The 24,109-nt window shown below is 37.2% G+C and overlaps 1 pseudogene; it reads left to right on the forward strand.

Moving 5' to 3' along the window:
* The first annotated feature begins 2,024 nt into the window (after window positions 1-2,024).
* LOC122359307 overlaps window positions 2,025-24,109 on the forward strand; it is a 67,248-nt pseudogene continuing 45,163 nt past the window's right edge.

Genomic DNA, 24,109 nt, shown 5'->3' on the forward strand with positions numbered 1-24,109 from the left:
TGTTGTCCCTTCAAATTAACAAGAGAATAAGGTATCTGATCAGGTTCAGGCATTAGTTCTAGCTTCTGGCCACCTTAGGCTAGCAGAAGCCATCAACCCCTGCAGCCCACTCATATGAGCTTCTGTTTGGCTTTGTAATTTTACCAAGATTTCTTCTTGTTGATTGGCAGGTTTTCTGCCTCATTAGTAGGTTTTTCATTTAAATCTAAAAAGGAAGCGCACACTTTAATAATTAATGTAACATAGTTTTTTGCATTACTGTGCTTCAAAACAAGAAATTACTTTTCTATTAAAATAAAAGTAGGTTTAATGCAATATATCAATATCAAGATGAGATATGCATCCGTTATCCATTTTAATGGCTAAGCATTGAGCACAATCATTCATTACATCATTTGCGATGTAATGATTATATATGAAGTTGACAGGTTTCATTTTTGCCCCATGCCAGGTTATAAGGAATGGGTGTAAAAGTGTAGGGACCGGCTTGAGTGCTGTCTGTTAATGCCATGAGCTTGGCTAATTTGTTCCATGGTTTGCTTCTGTGCTGGTAGTTAGCAGGGGTGAGAGTACATTGTCCTTCATTCTAATCACTGTGAAATGACCCAGCGGACACATCCATTCTGAATATGTATGAGGAGTAAGATCACTAAATAGGAAATGTTGTTGAGAATTAAGAGGTCTATAGTAATAGAGAACTTTTTTCTTCTTACATTGTAAATCATTCTAAACTTAAATGTTTAGTAATTAGTCTCAAAGTCTTTGTATGTTTGTTTATTTAGAAGTATGTTTACTAATATAAAATGGTGTATGCCTGCGTACATTAACAGCTGGTCTATTTATACATTTGTCTATTATACACACCTTACTGGCATGTGCTGGCAGCCTATTTGAAAGCGACGTCATCTGCTGGGTTATTTTGACATCAGAAAAGTTGATGATTTCCATATGTTATGGCGTCAACGTGATTTTGTTGCATTATGTTGTTTTTGTTTCAGAATTTAGTTGTTCATGTAAACACATTTATTAGATGTACCTTATTATATTTATTATCTGACCTAGTTTTCTAAGTATGCACATTTATGTGAGTGTATTTTTCCTCTCTAATGCTGTTCTTACTGCATTTTCTTGACAAACTTGACACAGTGTTTGTTTGCATGTGCGTAAAAAGTAGGTATTATTCATGCAGGGCTGATATTTTTAATCTCTATAATTTTCTCTGATAAAACGCTTCTGGAATCTGCTCACAATAGATTGAAGACTCCAGGCTCTGGCGTTTATGGAAAGGTGTGATTCTCAGCCTGTTTCAGTAATGACACTGTGGAGACAGCACTTATAACACTCCATGTAACACTGAACTCCTTCTATGGTTTTGAATATCATCAAGGTCAGAGTGGTCACATTAAATATTCATGAAGGGCTTTACTACTCTCTACTGCTGTTTTTTGCAGATCTCTCTCTCTCACACTATCCTCAAGCCGCCAGATCTCGACCCCTCTCTCCTTTCACTTTCCTTCGCTTCTTTCACACTGCCAGCATTATCTTTCCTTTGCATTCCTTTATAGCTTTTAGTCCCAGCTGGTGAGTGACTCTGGTGTCTCCTGCTCAGCAAATAATCCAAATCAGCACACATACACCACAATGATGCACGTGTTTGGCCCCAGCCCTTGCACCTTACACCAGTGTCTCCTTTTTGAGTGAAGAAGAGTGTAACTTGATAAAGTGGGCAAAGTGATAACAGAGAGTGATTGCAGGATGCTGGATTAGTAAAATGAGAGTGAGACAGTTTGGAGTGGAGCGAGCTTAGAGAGAGGGGGAATGGAGGTGCTGTATCAGCCAGGGCTGAGCCAGACGCAGCAGTCGCACACAGCGCAGGCTGAGCCGAGGGATCTATTGTTCCTCTGGCTTTTATTTTTTCCTCCTCCACTTCAGACTCATTCTTCCACTGACCCAGGAATGCGAGAAGAAGAGCTAAAAGGAGTGGAAAATAGAGGAAAGCAGGGAGAAAGACAGAGTAAGTGGGGATGGCCTTTCCTGGGAGGAACCGGGAGCGCATGGCAGAGTGAGAGGGACAATAGCAGCACACTTTCCCTGCAGCCGCATCTTCTCTGCATACATCTCCCGCTGTGTGTGACGCGGGTCTGCTTGGCCAGCACTGAGCCGCGTGACGACATCTGGCTGCCAGCCAAGGGGGCTGGCTGGGCAGGGCAGCAGGAGGCACCAGCAGGGTCTCTGCCACCCTCTTCAGAGTAGCTCTGCTCTTTTTGGGCTTAGATGTCCAGACTCAACAGTCGCCAGCACAAAACCCACCTACATCTGGCAAACAGGTATTGCTTTATCTAATCACAAGTCTGTATCACAGAGGAACTTAATGCGGCTTGGTTTTGAGTGTGTTCTGTTATGCTCAGAGACAGGCATGTGATTCGAAATTGATGTTGACTCAAAATTAGATTGTCCCAGTGGAAGTACATTTATTGGAGGTTGTTTAATAGGCAGTGGTAGTTATATTGTTTTTGTGCATCTGGCAGAAAGACATTTTGAAATAAAATGCACTTATAAAAAGGTTGCTGAAGATTGCTTGATATTTTCTAGAATACGTGATGGTCTTCTGATTTGCTGGTAATCCTCACCACACTTTATGAAAATGTGGGTAGTCTCATACACATCCTGCAAGATAAAAGAGGTATGGTGGATTTCAAACAAGCTGAACTTGATTAGCGGATTGCAATAATAATTTCAAGTGCACGGCCACGGACAGCCCAAAACAGCATGGTCAAATGATGAAATATGATGCCTTAAATTTTTCCACAAGGTTTGCAGAGAATATTGAAATGTACCATTTTTTAAGTACCCGCAGAGTCATGCTCTGCAAAAAGATGTGTTGGTGAATGTAGAGCAGGTGTCTTTTTCAGCGCTGTGCTTGGATGCCACCAGGATGTAGATTTGTCACGACATCAACAGCAGTGGAAGTTGGGGGTTGAAGAGTATTGACAAAGTGAGTCTGTTTGATATAAGGATGATTGGTGGATAGGGACTGAATAATGAAATGATCTCTCTGGTCTGGGTACAGTGATCACGGTCATTTGACCAGGTCCTGTATGGAATGAATGGTGAATCTGGATCAATGAAGAGGGTGCAATGGGCCACTGGGTGTCCCGCTGAGTTGATCAATGCACAGCTTCACGGCTGGGATAGAATTGTGATCCCCACCATCACTTATAATTCTGTCCATCGCATCTGTCTCAGAAGGAGCCTGATCAATGTAAACTAGAGATCTAGGCCTTCAACTAGATCCATAGATCCAAGAAATGGTAGATTATTTAAAACACACTATATATAATATTCAGCTTTTTTATATGAGTCAAATAATACTTCACCAAATTATGTGAGGGTTTAATGAGAGGATGATATTTTATGTCTTCTTCTGGCAAGTGACTGCTACTTTATCCCATATCTCTTCACATCAGATCTACTTGTTTAGTGTAGTGTTTTGGGTGGTACTCTGGAATTATCATGTTATGTGGTGCAGTATCCTGCCCCTCTACTACTGCGACTGAGTGCAGGAGATTAACCATGGGGTGAGACAAAGCAGATTGGCTGAAGCAAGCTAACTCATACAGCAGAGTCTTGCTTCATGATTCCCATAAATACACACATAGTAAAGTCCTAAAAACTCAACTCTTTAGTGTTTGCAAAGTGCTTGACCTCAGAATCCTGGCAAGTCCTACATAACTCTACAAGTTTAGGAAAGCACCCATCTCCTCCCCTGTTGTTTTTTCTTTGCTTCCAGTTTTCCTGGCTTATCTACTCCAGTATTTTCGTGTTTTGATATGTAGGTACACAAGGAGTAGTTTAGAAGAGACTTGCATAACAGTGTTAGTTCATTCACAGACCTCACATGGGTAAATCCTGATGAGAGCACAATAAATTTTGTGCTATGACAATGGCCCTGGTAGTGGTGTGAATAAATGAGCTGATGTTCACCAGTCACAGAGAGCTATTGTAGAAAACATATTCTGTAGTCTCTTGAATGGTCCTAGAAAGAGAAGGGTAGGCACTTTGTCACTTCATTATTATACAAAAGATGATTTCATATTTAACTGAGATTTTTAATGTTTTGAGATATGTACCTGACAACACTGCAACTTTCTTTACTCAAAACATACCTCTAAGTTTTATTGAAACTAGCTACAAAGTGATACATCAACAAACAACGTGCACCATGTTTACATATCAGTAACGGCTGTCGCTAGAAGGCTGCTCATTTCACATTTAAACAGTTGCATTTTATAGCAAACAGCAGCATGAGACTTTAATTTTAGATTCTAAGAGTGGTGGAAACCTGCAAGCTGTCAATCATCTATAATTTAGTTTCTAGTCCTGAAGGATTTGACAGTGCAGTTTGTTTGCTAATGTCTGCTTTCAGGGCTGGTGATATTGTATTTGCACTCTAGGAAGCAATTGGTCCAGTTTATTGCCTTGTATCTTCCAATTTTACACTGTAACCGTCTCTTTAATACTACTGCTGTGAAGTCCATACTGGGATCACGCATCATTTTGCTGAGTTTATTAAAAACAGTCTTGAGTTTGATGCTGCTTTGCCTAAAGGCAGGTGATTTAACTGCATTGCTTTCTCTTCCAGGGTTTACCTTCATGACTGTCACTCTCCAGGGGCCCCATGTGGGCCACTCTGCCCTACAGCTGCCTGAAATAACACATACACGCTGATCTTAATGACAGGGTTGAACTTCTCTCCCCTGGCTTTCGCATTAGCTCATAGTGGTGATACATGTGTGGGGAGGGGAAGCTACTGAGTCCGCTAGACCCTTCCCCATTCACCCCACCCATCCAGTCCACAGATGAGACGCCTTTATTTCTCAGAATGTGAATCTGGCCTCACTGCCCCATCTACTAATGTCCACCCTTCTGTTTTCTTCTTTCAGCACCTTTCACCTTCTCTCTTCTTCAGCACTTTTCAGGTCAACCCTTTGACCCTGTTGAGGTTGTAAGGGCTTTGAAGGCACAGTGCAGGAGAACATTCTGGATCTATCGGCAGGATGTTGGCGTAGTCAAGTGGTTGGTTCAAACATTTTTAAGAATTCAGTGAGAATTTAATACTGAACAAAGCACTGAGGACTATGCACAGATTCTCTTAGGCTCTGATCTGGGGAGAATGCATCCATGTAGCACTTAATGTGTTTTGATATGGCATAGTGGAGAAAATAGAGGATGGTTATATGGAAGTGCAAACATTCCCTAGGCGACATGAAGCTGTAATTATGCCCAGCCATCAGCATGAATTTTGTGCCAGTTAGGCCTGTAACCATTATGAGGAGGGATGAAATGAATTCACTGATCCATCAAGTGCCAAATTGCTGCTGCTTGTCTGCATTTTACTTGAGGTATATCCAGCTGCTCAAAATAAATCTGCCCACATGGAAAAACGGCCATCCAGAATGGTCTGGCTCAACACAACAGCCTTGTCATGGCTGTTTAGTCAGTTCGGCGGTTTTTATTACTTTCTAACGCTTCTCCTCTTAATTGTCCGTATCAATGATCTCAGCTCTAGTTTCAGACTATAACACCCTCCTGCCATTTGCTTTAGCTTAGCATCTGTGCAGCTCCCTCTTTGCTCTTTTTCTTCTTCTCTTTCTGTCCTGAGAGCGAGGGGAGAACTTCACGAGGTGCTCGCCAAAAAGATGAGACAAAAGACAGACTGACAGCGCACGTCCCACTTGCTCCTTCTCTCTTTCTTTGTCTACGCACGCTTGCACTCACAGCACCTCATTAGCTCTAAGAATGGACGCCGCTTCGTTTGTGCGGGGATGGCGCTTGTAATCACCTGCGTGGCGCGAAACCCTTCATATCTAGTTAGTTTGACAGAAGGTTAGGCAGCCGTTTTTTTTCCACTGACAAATTTGTATTCCTCAAGATACTTGCATTTATTTAGATAGTGAGTAGCACTGTCAACTGATAATGATTTCTAAATTAATTTGAGAACCGCCTTGATTTCCAGACTTGATGACAGTACGAAACACATTAGCAGAACAGCACAATGTGTCTCTGATGCTTTTCCTCACCACTTACTACAGCTCACGCTCCAATAGGCCGCTTAGCTTTCCCTGAACGCAGCGATTGCAGTCATTATGTTAAACCGCTGAATCAACACCTGAGTCATACACTTTGGTCCAATGCCACCTATAAAAGGCGTACTGAATAATTCTACGAAATAGACGATTTGTGTCTTTATTCTTCCCACCCTATACATATGCTTAAATGCGCTTCCTATTGAGGAAAGAAGGCAGTGTGGTATGTCACTACAACTTTCCATCCTCTGGTGTTACTGCATGTCTTAGAAACACTTCTGAGTGCAAGCTTTCTAATTCCTAAGGAGTTGGAGCGCTGAGCAGTGCCATACTATTGCATAGTTGACCTTCTGATGGAGATATAAATAGCAGACAAAGGAGCCATGCTGGGAGCTCTGCCTTCCCTAGATCTGTGCTACAGACACAATAGGAGAGAACCTGGTAGTGGAGAAGATGGCGAATAAATGAACAAAAGACTGTTTGTCATCTTGAAGGATTCTTTGGTGGTGTGCTAAACTTCACAGCGCCGCTTGATAAACACATCTATGCAGATGGATCGCCACTGTCTCAAGCACACAATGAAACACCTACAGCTTTGGGCATGAAGCGCACAAGGCACTGTAGCAGAAACAAATAATATCTCTGATAGGTAACCTCCTGGCGATTAGGACTGATTTTAATTATAGTGGCAGACCAAAATATCATAACCGGATGAACGTTGACACACTCATTTCCAAACGCGTGATTGTATAATATATTGTGTTCACAATCAGTTATAGAACGGCAGTTTTGTTTCTTTTGGACTGTGATTCACATTTGTAATGAAGATCATCCCACTTGGTTCACTGTTGCGTCTGATGCGCAGTTGGAGCAGGTTGGAAGTGAGTTTAGTAAGTGGACTCTTCCGTCTGTTCAATCAGCTAAGCGTAATCTGGATGTGACCCTTAGAATCCAAGAAGTCGCTAAGATCGACGGTTGGTTGCAGGAAGTTTGAGAATCAAAAGTATCGCTTTCAGGTAACCAAAAAGGAAAATTTTGAAAGTTACAGAGCTCCTTGCCTGTGGAGTATATAAAGTGTGAATGTCAGTTGGGCAAAATTTGATTCACATGAAAACAATGAAATTTGTGTAGGCTGTATAATTACATTTATTTCTGCCTCTTTAAAACACAATTGGAAAGTATGTTTTTTCTTTAACCTCAATCAAGTTCATAATTTAAAAAGAAGAAAATGTAAAATCACATGCAAAAACATATTACAGAAGTAGGCATGATGATGTAGAAAGAAGAAGATCTCTCACTATGGTAACTAGTCAAAATTCATACTTATTCTGCCACCCACTCAACAACTTTTTTCCCTTTTCACTTCTCATTCTTATTTTCTACCTCCTTTATGCTTAACATGCACATGTGTTATTTATAGTGTGGGATTAGTGAGACATTTCTTTTTATATTTATATATATATATATATATATATATATATATATATATATATGGTATATATATAAAGCAAATTTAGCTCTAATTTAGTTTAATTGTTTGCAAAAGTGATTTTTTTCTTCAGTTTTGTTTTAATTTTTTGTTATGCTGTCGAGTTGTAGTGGTTATTATCAGTATGAATGTTTTATTATTTTATTTTATTTTCATAAAAAAAAATCAATGCATGTCTTAATAGAAGGTCAGTTGAAATGTACTTAGTGCTACAGGTGGATCTCTGCAAAATTTCAAAATCTAAAAATAAATAAATAAATAAATAATAATAAAATGTGAAAAATCATATCACTTATTTTTTTATTTTTTGATGTTTAGGCCAACCTAGTAGGATATTCTTCTGCTTGTTCTTCTTTGGGAGCTTAAAATAGATTATTTTCTGGGAAATAAAAGGAGAAGACAAACATTGCTGAAAAGGGGAGGGAACATTTTATCCATGTCGTTTTTCATGGCCAGGTCTGCAGGCTACTGTAAGTGAGTTAACAGGGACCTCAATTCATCATAGTTGCACAGGAGCACTGCAGTCATACTCTGATGGATCTGCCCCTGTACTCGTTTTCCCAATAATGCACCTATGTAACAGTATGCCTACTTTGTTTGCCTTTGGTTGTTAGGCACCCAGTATGAAATGTCCTATATGAACTTTCTGATTAGAAATTTATGTAAATGGTTACATGAGCCCATCAGCTTGAAAACAAAATACTTAAGTACAACTTGAGGATCTTGAGAGCTGGGCGTTTGTGAATACTTCACCATGAATGATATTGCTTTCAGTCAATTTATTTCATGTAAACTCCTCCATATAATGCAGTCAGATATGGAGGGTTATGAGAAATGAAATGTGCCTTGACAAGTAAATATGGTAGAAAATTGTGGTACTATATGTTATTGTTTCCGTGCTGTCTAGCACACTCACAGTGCAATCTAAATCTCAACTCCTTATCTTTACATATGTCATGCCAACCCCAAGCTCCACACACACACTTATTATGTTGTTTATAATATATATCAAATATAAAATTAATTATTTAAAGAAATACATAAAGATATATTTAAAGTAATATGAGATAAAGAAAAAATTGTCAGGTGACAGAACTGTAATGTGCAGTTGTGTACTTGTTCATAACAGCTCACATACATGTCATGATTATCAGTTGTATCAAAACAACATTACACCAAGGATTGGCATGGTAGCCTTTTGAACTGCGCCACTGAAATACTAATAAATATAATACAATATGCCTCTAATAACACTTGAAACACATACACATATATAAATGTATCATTTATGAAACACATGGATTTCACAATATTCTCTAACGGCAGCGCAACAGATGTAGTTTAAAGGGCTGAGGAATGTCCAATGCCTCATCCAGCTGTATGAAACAGAGCAGCCCTTGATGATTCACTGTTATTCCTGTTACAATGTGTTTACTATGTTTGTTCCATGTGGAATAGTTGTACATCGGATCATTTTATAGTGTTTCTAAAAGCATCTACCAGCAAAAGCTATTTTTAATATCTGGCTATTGAAGGTTTTAGTTTTGGTTTACCACTGTTTTGTCAGGCACAAAGAAATTTTCTCCAGTTTGGTAAGCACTCACCACTCAGGGGCATGACATCAGTTGAATGTACAGGCTTGCACGCAGAAGAAAGTGTGCCTCTACATTCCTAATATATTAGTCACAACAACCTCCATATTGCAGTTATACTCTTTTGTCATATTTGCTATATAACTAAATAAAAGATATGTATTTTAAACATTTCAGAGATTACTGAATTACAGATATTTGATGATGTATTTCTTCCATTGGAACTATATAAAATAGCTATTATAATACATTTAATATGCAATTTAACACTTTTTTCTAATACTTTACTATAAAGAAGAGAATAATTAAGAACGATTATTGTCTAGTGCACAACTGAAAGAAGACTTTATAATGTGGTAGTCAGTTCCTATATGGCAAAGTGCCATGGACCCTTCCCACTGTCCTGTTCATCGCCTACTTTTCACTGTCCTCTGCAGACATCTGCCTTTCCACTTCATCACCTCAGTCCCCAGGTCACTCTGGCCCATATTGGCTGCTTTGCTGCAGACATGGTCCAGAAAGTTTCAGAAACTAATAACCACGCTTTTGCGGTCAGTTGTCAAAGATGCGATGGAATGGCCAATTAGAACGAATGCCATATCATCAACACTGTCTAATAAGAAAGTAGCGAGCGGCGCGCGTATACGAACTTTGAGGTTGAGGCATCTCTACCAAGAAATGCTTAAGCAATATCCGTCCATTCCTGGAAATTCGCATACATTTTTACAGCCTAGTTTTGATTGTTCATGGTGAGGACTGTTAACAAAGCCGCATATGACTTGTAGTTCATTATCTGGTTGAATGTCCAGGCAACACGCATATATAGCGTGTTGGTTTGGCATTATTTCTCCATGCTCTTGAATAAAAAAGCACCACGTTGGTCGCAGTTGCTGGAGATTTTCACTATGCACACTAAAAATGTCAGACATTTGACGTTATAGAATTGGCATTTGCAGAGTGAATTTTGTTATCGCTTCCTTTTTCCCAGTGTATAATCAGTCGCGGTACGCAGCAATATTGGCTTTTATTCCATTCAGATCTTGATTGCTCAATCCGTGTTGTTGAGTTCCGCTCCCTCTACTTCTAAGAGCAGGCACTTGATGAGCCTCCAGATCTGATCTTCTACTCAGGAGGTGTTTGGGTGATAGATGTCACACTACATAGCGCCCTTCGCCAGCGTGAAATTACCATTGAAGGATGCGATAAGGCATGGAATATGAATGTTACCTGAGGTGATTCATGCGGCGATGGCTAGGTAATAAATACATGCAATTTATGCGCTGTCAATGTCATTTTTATTTGTTTGTTTGCCCCAAATGACTGAACATTAACGCAGATTCTATCTGGGAATGATGAATGAACATCGTTTAATACCTTTGTTTTGTTTGATTTGGGTCTGGTTTATTTATTTTATTTTTATTTTATTTAAATTACCGTGTAAAGGATAGGGACCAACTGTCATTATTACCTAGTATTTATTAGTAATTTATAATCACACATCTGCTAAACCTATCTAAAAATCCAAAACTTACAACTACTTTAAATAAAGGGGTCATAAGGATGTTGCTAAATACATTATTATATGTATTTGGTGTAATGCAATGTATATGCAGTTCAAAAAACACATAATGCTCATTATTCTAAAAATCTAGGTGTGCTTTGGATTGGCCAGATATCCAGTGCATTGTGATTGGCTGAGTGGCCCCAAGCATGTGACAGAAATGTTATGCCCTCTTAATATAATATGATGTTATATCCAACAAGAATACAATAAAAATAAAAACAGTTATAAATGAGGTAATTGATGGCATCCAGGGGTTATAAATTACTGATTATAATGTCTTAAAATGTATTTTTACACATCATGTTGTATTGTTTCATAAACATAACACTAAAGCCATGAGTCATCAGAAGCACTATACTGTCCTTGCAGAGTTGGAATTGCCTCACTTTATAGTCCCTGCACAGCCAGCATGAGTCCTCCATAAATGTGTTGAACAACCTCAATATTTGAGTAGAATAAATTGAAACATGTTGTAAATATAACTTTCAACTACTGATTTCTAGTTGTATACTCTTTTGTAGTTATTATAGTTCTTAACTTTCTACAACACACACATTATTCTCCTGAATATGGCATCAAGTAACAACACTACAGCTTAATAATACCTCCACTTTCTTTTCTATAGAAACCTTTGGGTGGGGGTTATGAATATAAAACCCACACCGGTGGACATAGAAAAGGGGCGGACTAGCCACGTTTTATAAAACACACCTCTTTGTTTTGAAACTTTGTTCGTGATCTCATCTATGCACCAACAGCTTGAGAAAGGAAAACTTGAAATCACACTCAATGATCCCATTAATACAGCAAGTAGGTTTATTGAGGCAAAAGTTGTAGTTATGCATTGGACCTTAAAGTAAAGAGTGACCAAATTGCTCTTCATGACATGCACTGCATTTTACTGCTTAAAAATTATAAATAAATAGCGTAATATTAGAATAAATAAACGGAAGCACTTTGAAACAAGAAGAATGAGGGGTCAGAGTTCATGGACACACTTTTGAAAAGAAATATTGTGGCGTATCACGCATGGTATAAATTTTGTGCAGTGATGGAGATTGTAACGCTTATTTGTCAGACCATTCATGACAGAACATGGACAAAATAATAAAGAAGCTGTTAGAAATGTTTTGCAAGATATGGAGCAATCAGCAGAGAGAAGTGGACTGCCACTAAACACCCATCATCCAGTGCTATGAGAGAGTTGGTACGTGGAGTGATGGTTGTTCGCTGCTCTCATTACAGTGACACAATAACACAGCCCTTCTTTTCGCTCTTCGGTTCTCCCATGCCACCGACTACAATTCCAGCTGTCCTTCATTTTAATGGAACGGCACGGGACAGCCAAGAAAAATGAAGTCTACATGTCTGTTATTACCACATCTGGATCTCTCATTGTCAGAGAGAAGCCCATGGAGAACCTAAAGCTAATTTTAAAGGAAAAGCTAAACAACCATGAAACAAATGCAGAAGAGAACCATAGCTCAATCAGCCGGCCCTTTTCTCCTTTGAAGTTCAGCCTCATTAAAAAGGGAACAGCAAAAAGATCAGCAGCATCAGTGAACTCAGTCATAGAGAGAAGCTGATCCTGGTTCTTTACCATCACATCACCCCATCCTATGAAGTCTGACTGGAAACAGCAGGCAGGTCCCAGCCATAGATGCAGTTGGGATTTTCTTTATGGTAGGTAAGAATCGCCTGAATTATCTGTGAAGTGATCTTGAATCTTCCTTTGATGAATGACAGATCATTCTGTGCAACTCAATAAGCATTCACTAGTTAAACTCTTCCACACATTGATCAACACTGATGCATTTTACTGCAATTTTTGTTGTTCACTCTATTCTGTAACACATTTATATATGTTTTTCTTTTTGTTTTATCTAAACATTGACATTTTATTTTTACTTAGTGTTAGAGTTTCATTATCTTTAATATAATACATTTAAATTATCAAAAATAATTGTAGTGTGGTCTTCACTGCCTTTTTATAATAAACTTATATCAATAAAGCTTAATAGTATATTTTTTTACAAGAAATTATATTAAACTATAAATATTTTTATATTATATATTAATTATAAGTAATGTGCAATATGTTAAATATATAGAAAAAGTGATAAATAGAACAGAACAGTTTTTGAAATTATTTGTTTTAGATAAAAATAAATACAAACTGCTACTGCAAACAGTACGCTTATTTACCTTACTAAATCATTATTCTTCACTCCTGGTCTAATTTAAAATGATTGTGAATGTGGAGGTCATTTGTTTAGTGTGTTTGTTTATATGAGGCACACAGCTGGCTCTTGGAGTAGTGCCTCCATTATTTCCTCTGTTTTACTTGCTGGCGATCAAGCACTTCACACTGACTGTTTGGTAAACACTGCCCAACGCGCATTGCTCCTCTTTATCTCCTCACTTTTCTAGCTGGAATTGACAGATTCATCTGTTGTCGGTTGCACTTTTAAGCCTGATATTTAACTTCTTTAAGCCTGATAATGTGATGCATTTAAGAAGCTTGACTGTGTAACAAAGCCATTCTTCTGTTTGGCTCATAATTGATATTCTTTGCACGCAGCTGTGTGTAGCTTCCTCGTATTTGTCCACTGTGTACGCTACTTCATCCGCTTATATACCCACGTTTGACTTTGCTCCGAGAGGTCAAAGGAAAGGCAGGCTGTATGAAAGCCTCTGCTACCCGCTTTCTGATGTTATTCTAAAGTGAAGCGTGTTGTAGACCAGAAGTTGAATTGACTAGCCTACAGTTCTGGTTTCAGAATACACTATTTATTCCACAATAGTACATACAGTCTCAGCATATTATGACTTATTAAGATTGAGAGGGTGTCTGTGGAATGACTGGTTTGATTTTTAGCTAGTCATTCATTCGCCTCTGGCTGAAATTAAACCACCAGCCCTCTGAATCCCAGCCCTCTAACCGTGACTCACATATCTCTGAGGAGCGTATTAATGCATTGTGTAATTTGTTTGCTTGGAAAATTGAGCACAGGTCTGAAATAGCCAAACAGTGAGGTTTGAGGTTTTATAACCATCTCTGTTTACATACCAAGAATGTGTCATGGTTGTTGCTCAAGTTTAAAGGATGTTGTTTTTAGAAATGGTTTGCTCAATCATAGGTCGGCGGTAATTTAAAATATCTTCTTCTAATATGATTTTTGACCGTCCGGTTCAAATTGGCATGCGCGAGCACGTAATGTCTTATTTGAATGGGGCTTAGCTGCTCTCAACATATGCGCCTAATTCAAGGATACAGACCCCACAGGGGTTCTTTGTAAGGCAATGAAAAATACATGACTAGGAATTGAATTATCACCATATGACTATATAAGCACAACACACTGTGAGTGTGTTTCAAACCTCAGAGGAGAGCTGATTCAGTCTCTCTCTCTCTTCTCCTTGCTCAGTTTCTTGATCTTGTGATGTTGTACAGTTGAACACATCTCAATGAGGCTTTTACCATAAATTGCATCCAGTCACAGCGATTTCTGTGTTCATGACAGCACACCACCTCCTTCCAGCTGAAGTAAAATACACCACTGAAGACTATGTATCACAGACTGAAACAAATAAATGGGCTTTTCTTTCCAAGTATTGTATTGAATAGATGAGGTTCACTGATGATCTTGTGTTTGAATGGGAGACAGTTCCTGTGGAAAATGTTCCAGGAGCAAAGGGATGCAGAGGATACTATTAGTTTTGAAATTAAATGTCTGACAAGTATACTACTAATGCATTGTATTTCATTCAATTACAATTCTAATCTCATATAATTGCACCCATGATGTTAATTAGATAAAAATCAGAAGACAGAATATATGATTGAGAGAGAGACAAAAACAAGGTGATTATGAGGGCACCCATTTGCATATTGAGGATATGCTATATTGTATTTTTTAAATGCTAGAGGACTGGCACTGTGTGTGTTATTGTCTGCAAAGAAGAAACTGCATGTAATGTACTTGATTATTTATTTATTTATTTGGTACAAAGATGTTTTACCAGAGGAGATAATGCTGCTGGAAACGTGATCTTGACTAATATTCATTTGATACTTTGTTTTATTGCCCTGTCTGCCACTTCCATTAGGGTCAGGAACCATTGTAATTTAGGTCATGAAGCTATTTCCTCAGGACATGAAATGACACTCCCTCTAGTATTAAATATTAACATTGGTTACTTTCTGACTGTCACAGTGGTCCTTTAAGTTCTCAATTTGTAAGAGCATGAGTTTGTCATCTAACTCCGAGCAATGTCAAAAATCTCCGGCTGAATGCAAAAGAGATGTCTGAAATCACACTGGCAATAATGAGATAGTAGGTCATCACTTTGCATGCACTGAGAAGAGATAAGGCATCAGATGAAAAAACAACAACAAAAACATTTGTCTTGTCATGCATGACAGTTTTTACATTATTACTATTCAAATAGCTCTTTAATAAAAAAGGACATCTACCAAATAGCTGGAAGGAAAATGTCAGGATTTCTCGGCAGCTGTTGCAGCATAACATCTCTCCAGCTCGCTGAAAAAAAAAAAAAAAAAAAAATTCTTTATATCTTCAAACGTATCCTTTATCAAAGGCGTAAATGCACAACTTGAATATTTACAGAAAAATAATGGATTGCTTTTTTATTTAATATACACTCAATCAGATGTCCTTCAAAAAATAAAAATAAATAATAATAACAAAATAATGAATGTATCTAACAAATATTATGAGGTAGACAAATCATCATGCAGATTATAGACATCTGGGGTACCCATTCCTTCAAAATGGATTAATGAACGTGAAAGTTCCAGGATACAAAAAGACTCATAGTCTGGGTTGAAAGAAATCGCTTGTAAGTAAAATAAATATTAGCTTTATTGAGATACAGTGATTACAGTGTTAGGTAAGTATATATATATATATATACTACATGCTTTGTGTGTATATTTATATACACACAAGTACAGACCAATGTACTGTGGTTAATACATTATTAATAAAATGTAATAATGAAAAACTCATCGTGAAAAATGTACACATGCATTCTCTTTAAAAATTACTTCTAAATAATGGTTGCTTATCAAGAAAAAGTGAAGATCATTTCCATGCTGAAGCATCTATGTGGATAATCATGAGATTGCTAATCTACAGATTGCCAGCTTGATGATTACCTTTATCACACTGATTAAGTTCTTGATCACCATCTACACAAGATGTAAAGATTCAATTACAGACTTTTTCATGGGTTGTTTAATGATATGATAGTAAATAAACAAATTGTGATATATCCTCACCTCAGGCAAATACCACAAATGTATTCAAGTATACAGTGGGAAAGAGACACTAGCTGGAGGGAAAAAGTAATAGAACCTGCAGGCAGCACCTATCCGTAATCCACCTGGTGCTGACTTCGCCTCACCAAACATACTTAAGCTCTCATGAAGTGTTTATGGATTACATCAGTGCTGCACTGAAACTAGTCATCTCATTGGTATGAGATGTTATTTATAGTTTTAATATATATTTCAGAAAAACATAGTAATGTGATTCCCTAATAATCGCGTGATTGTGACGACTGTTTATCTCGTTTCTAGTTTGATGATTTTGTTTTGTTATCCAGCCAGGATTACCAAGTAAAAAGCGAACGGCCATTAGCATCTGAGACACAGTTGATATACAATAAAATCAAATGCTTTTAAAACAATATGGCGCCTTTTTCACAGTGCTGTTTCTTCTCATCCACACCTTCATCTTACATTCACACTGTCTTCCTCACCCAGCCCTCCCCTGATCCATTTTTCTGTATGAGAACTATAACCTGCTAACAGACACATCATTGGCCTGGTACAACTGTGTTCATGGTCATTCTCAATAAAGGGCTCTGGTTAATTCTTTTGTTTTATTCCACAGACAGTGGCATGTGACATCGGAACAAGAGGCGACTCCGTACATGCAATTTATAATGTCGGTTTTTTGTTACACAAATGGTAAAGGCAAACTGACAAATAATCAGTTAATGGGTAATGTGTTGTCGATTGAAACATGTATGCTTTTTAAGCAATTTAAAAGTACTGCTCATTCATTTTCAGAATCTAGAATACTAGATTATTCAGTGTTAAAGGAGTTCACCCAAAAAATTTCCAATTCTGACATTAATTGATCGTTGTTCTAAAAGTACTTATTCAGAAATTGCGGTTAGTCCTCCATGGATTCACGCTTTGACGTTGACTTTAAGTATTGTAATGTTATCATTGGAGGGTCGATAATTTGAGACGAATCCAAACATCTTAATGCAAGAGTTCTAGCATTAAACAATGGTTGCATGGGTTTGGTACGGCAGGGGAAGTACTTAATTACAGAATTTACATTTCTTGGTGAATTATCCATTTAAAGTCAGAATTTATATATACATATATAGTATATATATATATATATATATATGTATATATATATAGCATTTAAGAGAGGGTGCTTAGTGTTTAAAAAAAGTAATAAAAAAAAAAAAATATATATATATATATATATATATATATATATATATACATACATACATATATATAGTAATATTTAAGAGGGTGTTAGTGTTTAAAAATAATAAAAATATAAGAAGAATAGCATAATATATACACATTTTATTTTTTTAGCACTACAACCCTCTTGTAAATGCTTACACGTGGAGGACTGTGTATGTTACTGCTGTTTTGAATGGAGTTCCACAAAAAGATGAAACTAACATGTGATTTGAAAGATGTATATGTTCCAGACATAGGCTGTCAACTGCTTAAGTTCATAGTAACATCCATTTAAGTCTCCAGTGACTGTGCGTTGAATGTCCTGTTCTTACTTTCATACACTTTTTTAGAACCACCAAAACATGCTACTCATGTGGGGACCTTATTTCATAGAGTTAGGTAACTGAAAGAGTACAAATTTGATACAACAAATGACTCAAACAGATGAAAAACAAAACCAAAAGACAGGTTGGTTCAGCTGTTCTACAGTGAATAAATCCTTTGACAAACTCTTAAAAAGGCAATTGATGAGATCTTTTAATTCAAAGGCAGATAGCATTCCCACAGTTCTCAAAGTAAATAATATGAGGCTTGTCTTCCATCGCATCTTTATAATGCTCTCTGCTTTAGCTTTATAATAATATTTGTATCACCCAACAAATTCTTTAAATTAATAGGACATTATTTAAATAAACTATTGTTTTTATTAAGGGTACAATGTCGTGTGATCCAAATGCATTTTTTTTTCAGATCATCACCTATACATCCTTCCTCCTTCCCTTCTTTTCTCCTATGCCACCGCCCATCTGCTGTGTTTAGCCCTAATAGCATGAATGGGGAGCATGTGCTTTTTGTGAGGCATCAAAGAGTCCCTAGTGACAGTGGCCCTGAGCCTAGCTTTAGCAATCTCTTTCAGAAAAGCCTACATGTTGACTCTACAGGTCCAGATATGTAAACCCAACAACCAATTATGCACATATTCCAAATGTTGTTGGCACGCATTTACATGCACATCACGTGACGTGAAAATCTCAGATAGATCTGCGCTAGTATCTAGTCCGGAGAAAAGTTTGGTTAATGTGGTTGTTTGAGTATCTGCACTGTGACACTTACTAAGGGATGTTTAATTGCATCGTTTTAGTTTGTGCAGACCTGAGAGTGGTTGTTAGAGGCTCCCCTCTTCCTACACATTCGCGTGTGTGAAATGAAGTTCTGTGGGTTTGCTAGATAGAGGCATGTTTCGCCCATCTGAGGTGTGGAAAAAATGGCACCATCTCACAGCGCAGCACCCAATTACACGTGCCACCAGATTGACATACCACACCAGCTATGAATACCTAATAGTTTCATTGGTTTAACACAGAATCATCGACTTTCACACGCTCAGCTGTTCATCATCCCAGTTTAAGCAAAGAAGGTTTTTCTAAAATAATTTAGAAACTAAATGATCCCAAGTTTAGGCATATTTTTTTTTTTTATTATTTAACACTCAGGCCTGAAGGTGCTATGATTTACTTCTTAAGTGTAGAAAATAAAGGATATATTTGAAAAAGCTGTTTTGACCACGCTCTTTTCTGTTACATATGTAGTTTCTAATAACTGGTAAGCACTTGGAATGTATGAGACTGACGAAAGTAAGATTTGAAAGTCAGCAATTATATAAATGATATACAATGTACAGAGTACGTATTATTTTGACTTATCTTATTGTCTTAGAGGCTTTTTACTTGTTTCATTGGACAACAACTTAATTTGTATTCATGCTGAATGAAAAAACTCATATATACTTCAGAAGATTTTAAATATATAGTGTTACATTTTTAGGGAAATGCAAAGACTACTTAGGGATTCTTTCATTATAATTCTATTCACCCTTCACCAAAGGAAAAGATAATTATAAACACCATTTTGTGGTCAAATATAGAAGAAAAGTCACACTGGTCTAAATTATGTATAGTTTATATATATATATATATATAGAGATATATATATATATATATATATATATATATATATATATGCATATAAAATTTATTTAATTTTTATTCTTTAACACAATGCATGCTGTATCCATTTCAACATACAAAAACAAAGGATAAAGAGAGATGGAAAATAGTTAAATAAGTTTGTTGCTGCTCTTTAAGTCGGATTTAAGCTCATGAATTATCTAATGGTTTAACTTTAACACCATCTCATTATAGTACTTTGAGGTTTATATAATTTCATGGCTTGCTCTCTGTTTGAGGTGCATGTTGAATTATCCAGCAGGCGACTCCCCACCTATTGATTGCAACTTGAGCTGATTACTGGCTACAGGCATTTCCCAAATCTTTGTAAATGATGCCATGTCATTTATACACTCATAGAGTTCACAAGGTGCCTCTGTGTGTGCAAATCTGCTATAAAAGAATGTCATCACCATGTACATCACCATCATGCTCAAGCAAATTGTTATCAGATTCTGTCTGTCACCACAATATACCATATGAGTTTGGAAAACCTCATGATTTGTCATTTACACACACACAATTGATATCAGGAACCTATGGCTGGCAGGGAGGTACATCAGTATAGCTTTATCAGAATGCACACTTTAAATTTCTCAGCTTACAATTGTATACTGTGACTGCTGAAATTGGCATTTTGTTATGTTCAAACATATTTGAATCTTTTGTTGTTACTATATTTCGGTATATCATAAATAAATAAAGTAGGAAATTACACAAAAAGTTTGTTCACAGTAAACATTTGTTGTCTTAACTCATGCTTTTTGGGAAACAAGTATACTAACTCAGAAGCCACAAAGCAAGAAACAGTTTTAAATCATGAACTAGAGTTTTACAGTTTAGAAGTTTGGGGTCATAAAATTTTTTGTTTGTTTGTTTGTCAGTTTTTTTATAGTCACAACTAGTCTTCATTTGATTTTCAATGATTCTTCCAGAGTTTGATTTATTAGTAAGTACTTATTGCTATCAATATACATTTTCTTTAAAAAGGAACCCACTTATTATCATCATTTTTTTTGTTATTTTTTGTCAGACAGTAAAAACTGTAAAGGTATTAGTTAAACTATCTCTACTATTAACCATGATTATAATGGGATTTTTTTTTTTTTAACACACATGCTAAGTAGTCTATATACATCTTACTTTGATCAGCTGAAGTTTGTCCAGCACTTACTAAATATAACCACAAATGGTGAAAAATTTTGTCTCCTTGATGGTGTATTTTGTTCTGCTAAATGGCTGGTACACAATATGACCTTTAACCCTCTGTGGTTTTTTGAAAAGGACATAGTGCAGCATGGTCAGTGCCCTTGAAAATGAGGACCCTGAGGCCGCGCCAGGTAAAGTAAGAAACGCCAGCACGGGCTGGCATGATTGATTTTAATGTTGAGGTGTTGTTTACATCAGCTGCCTTGCATTATCATTTCATATTACACAGCACTATGCATTAAGGTGAGGTACTGGGAAGGTGCATTTGCCTATTGTCTCTGCCGCAGCTACAGTAGGTTAGCATGCATTTGCATAGTAGAGCTGAGCACAGTGTGTCCCTGTCCTACACGGAGAACACTCTAATACCTTAGGTGTGAGTACAAGGGGGTAGCAGAGGGAGGAAGAATCTTGATCAGCTTGCACATCATTGGTGGATGATTGAAAGCATGCTGGCACAGAGGCTGATCAAACAGTGCCTTTGCTCCTACTCCATGCATTTTAACTCATTTGGTCTAAAAACGTTTTAGACTGCTCTCTCATGTTGATTATTTGGCGGAACTGCAGTTTAAAGAGTGGCCATACAACCTGATGATTTTGTCCTGGCCAGGATTTTTTGAAATTGTCTGGTTTCTTGTGTGGTCGCTTGAAACAACGCCGCACAGACTGATATACGCATCAAAGTAAAAAGCAAGAGATATGGTAAGCAGAACCTCTGCACGCTATCGAACTTCATTCTCACAGTTTTTTGTCGTTAACTGGATCGATCTGTGCAGTACTCCTCAAGCCGCAATTCAAGCCTGCCTTTTGGCTTTATTTTCTATAGGATTCAAGCAATGCTGAAAAGCAAAATCTCAAAGAAGTTTGAACAGCATCGCCCAGACATTGTACTTAATTGACCAGAAATCATGTCATGCGATGCCACCCATTTATTATATGCTTGAAAAGATTTAGCGACACATGAGACACATTTACGATTAGTTTTTCAGATATTTTAAACACATTTCCAGCCATCTTTTCTGTGAGCAATTGTATATTAGTTTAGCATTTCTATTCGAAGTTCGCTTTACTGAGTTCATAAGGCATTGCTTCTGGTATCAACTTCGAAGAACAACTTTGTATCCCAGTCTCATATTTACCAAGGGGACTCGGCGTATGTTTACTGGTCCAAACTCGAGTCTTGATCGCATCAGTGCCAAAATTCGAGAAACTGGCTGACTATGGCTGCACTAAAAGGCAGTTAAGTTCTATCACGAATGACCACGCCTCTGAAATATCCTATGAATTTTAGATTTATTACTTCCACCGCTTAGTGGACCTCCTGGCGACCTCCTATGGGCAGTGATTCAAATGAGCTGTGGAGAAAGTGCTGTGCTTCTATATGTGGTTGGAGACATATGTAATACTGTTATTGGTTTAACACTTTGGGAATTGAATGAGTACAAATAAAGAGGTGATACCACTACTGATTTATTATACAAGTTTAGATATGATTCTGCACCATCATCTCCTGGATTTTATTGTGTTTCACTGAAATGGTAGATCTAACAAAAGGGTAAATGTGACAAAGGTAATTTTCGAGTAAGGGTCTTATCTATGCTCCATGTGCTCTATCCATGTCTCTCCCTAATGCCCATTATTTCACTCAGTGATTAAGGTCTGCTCTCAATGTTCTTGTTTGTGTTCTTAAGATATGCTGCTTGTGAAAAAAGAAAGCCACTTGGTTGTTGTGGGATTGAAAAAAGGTGACAGCCAAAGTTATAGGAACAACTAATAACAATGAACATTTTGGAACAAGCTTTTTCAGAATATATTAATAAACAATGCCTTTAAATACTGGGCTAAAGTGGCACGAAGAATGTCATAAGACCAGCCATTTTCTAGAACAAAATACAACTAAGAGGAGACAGTACTATAATTTGTGGTTATATTTAACAAATGCTAGTCAAACTTCCAGTAGCCTGGTCAGAAGATTTAAAGTATTACTCAAATTACTTATTTTACTACCGTCCCAGACTCACTATTCAATTGTTAAAATCCAATTACCACTAAAAACACATAATGCATTAAACTTCCCTATCTCTTTTATAATAATTCTAACATACTGCTTCCCACTTGCCTTGTTGTTTATTTTACAATCATAAGTAAACCTGCTTTCCCTGCATTATGGGATCATATACCAGGGTTAGTTTGATTAGGTTGGTTAATCTCATAAATGTGAGGGAAGAACTAAGAACATTTATAATAACCATAACGCCGATTCTATGACTGCGCCCCATCGCTCTGTTTCCAATTAAATGCAATACCATTATGTGTTGCACGCCCCATCTCTAATGTGGATGGGAAAAATGTAGGAGAATGGACTCATATATCTGTTTTATTACTGCCAGGAGAGAAGAAGCGTAAGCCAACCTCATTTCTTAACAGTGACATACAGACCTACAGCAAAATGAGATTGGAGCCATCGTACGTTTTCTAATCAATGGCTACTAAACAACACAGATGGAGCCTGGCTTTCCACCAGCGTGTAAACTGATCTATCTTCTGTAGTCACACATGTCACAGTGGACAATAGCTATATCTCTCTAATCCAAATCTCACCCATCTTTATGGATGAAACATTGATACATCACCCAATCAACCTGTTGTCTAAAGCTTTAGTCAAATCTCACAGCTCATACAGACTCTTTCATAGGTAAATAGCCTCAGAACATTGTAACCCACTTCAATCCTCTTGTATTTTGATTTCGTCTAGTGCACATGCAACACTGTATCTTTAAGTAAGCTCACACTGTGATAGCCTAAACAGTACATAAATCTTTAAAAACATGCACACACTGGTTCCAATATTAGAGTAGAGTAATGGTGATAGACATTTGCTTGTTTATAGTCTGGTTTTAAATCAAATCCTTTGAAGCGCAATACTTTATCTAGTATTAATTTGTTGTATTTTAGTATCAAACTGTTACCATCTTTGCAACATTCAAAACTGATGATACTGTAGATGTTGCATTGATGTACATGTTTAATGTTAAAGTAGTTCTAAAATGGTCTTCTTGGAAATATTTTTTCTTTGATACATGCCTTCAATTAAATGGTTTTATCAGGAAAAAGTAGAATAAGTTTTAATTCTTACGTTATCATTCAAATTTAGCTTGACTGTCACTGCCACTTTGTCTATCAAGGAGGCAGACTAATGGTCTCAATGACTCAGCACAGCCAAAAATAGACGCATTATTGGTTTTGAGGATTTGTAAGTCATTGTTGCAAGATTAAAAAGACATTCTTCTCGCTAAAAGTTATCAGCGGGCCTTGTTCTGGAGACATTAACAGATTAGAGGCGACCAGACAGAACAATCTTATTAGATCACCTCTTGCCTCGCCATGCTATTTGATCTCCTTTTCTCTCTCTTTCTGTTTCTCATAAATAAAGTTAACATAATTAAATACTCCATTTGTGGTTGCTGGAATTTGAAATGCTAAATGGAGATTAATTGAAATATTCCTCCTGTTCAAATGTTTTCTAACTTTCCCGCTCTCTTAATGCATTGTGTTTCCTTCTGCAGTTGGGTTCCTAAACTTTGGCATACTCATCATATATGCTCCATTTTAAGCATTATGTTCACAAACTCTAGCAGTTGAG

The sequence above is a fragment of the Puntigrus tetrazona genome, chromosome 15 (genome assembly GCF_018831695.1).
Source record: "Puntigrus tetrazona isolate hp1 chromosome 15, ASM1883169v1, whole genome shotgun sequence".
In the NCBI taxonomy this organism is placed as follows: domain Eukaryota; kingdom Metazoa; phylum Chordata; class Actinopteri; order Cypriniformes; family Cyprinidae; genus Puntigrus; species Puntigrus tetrazona.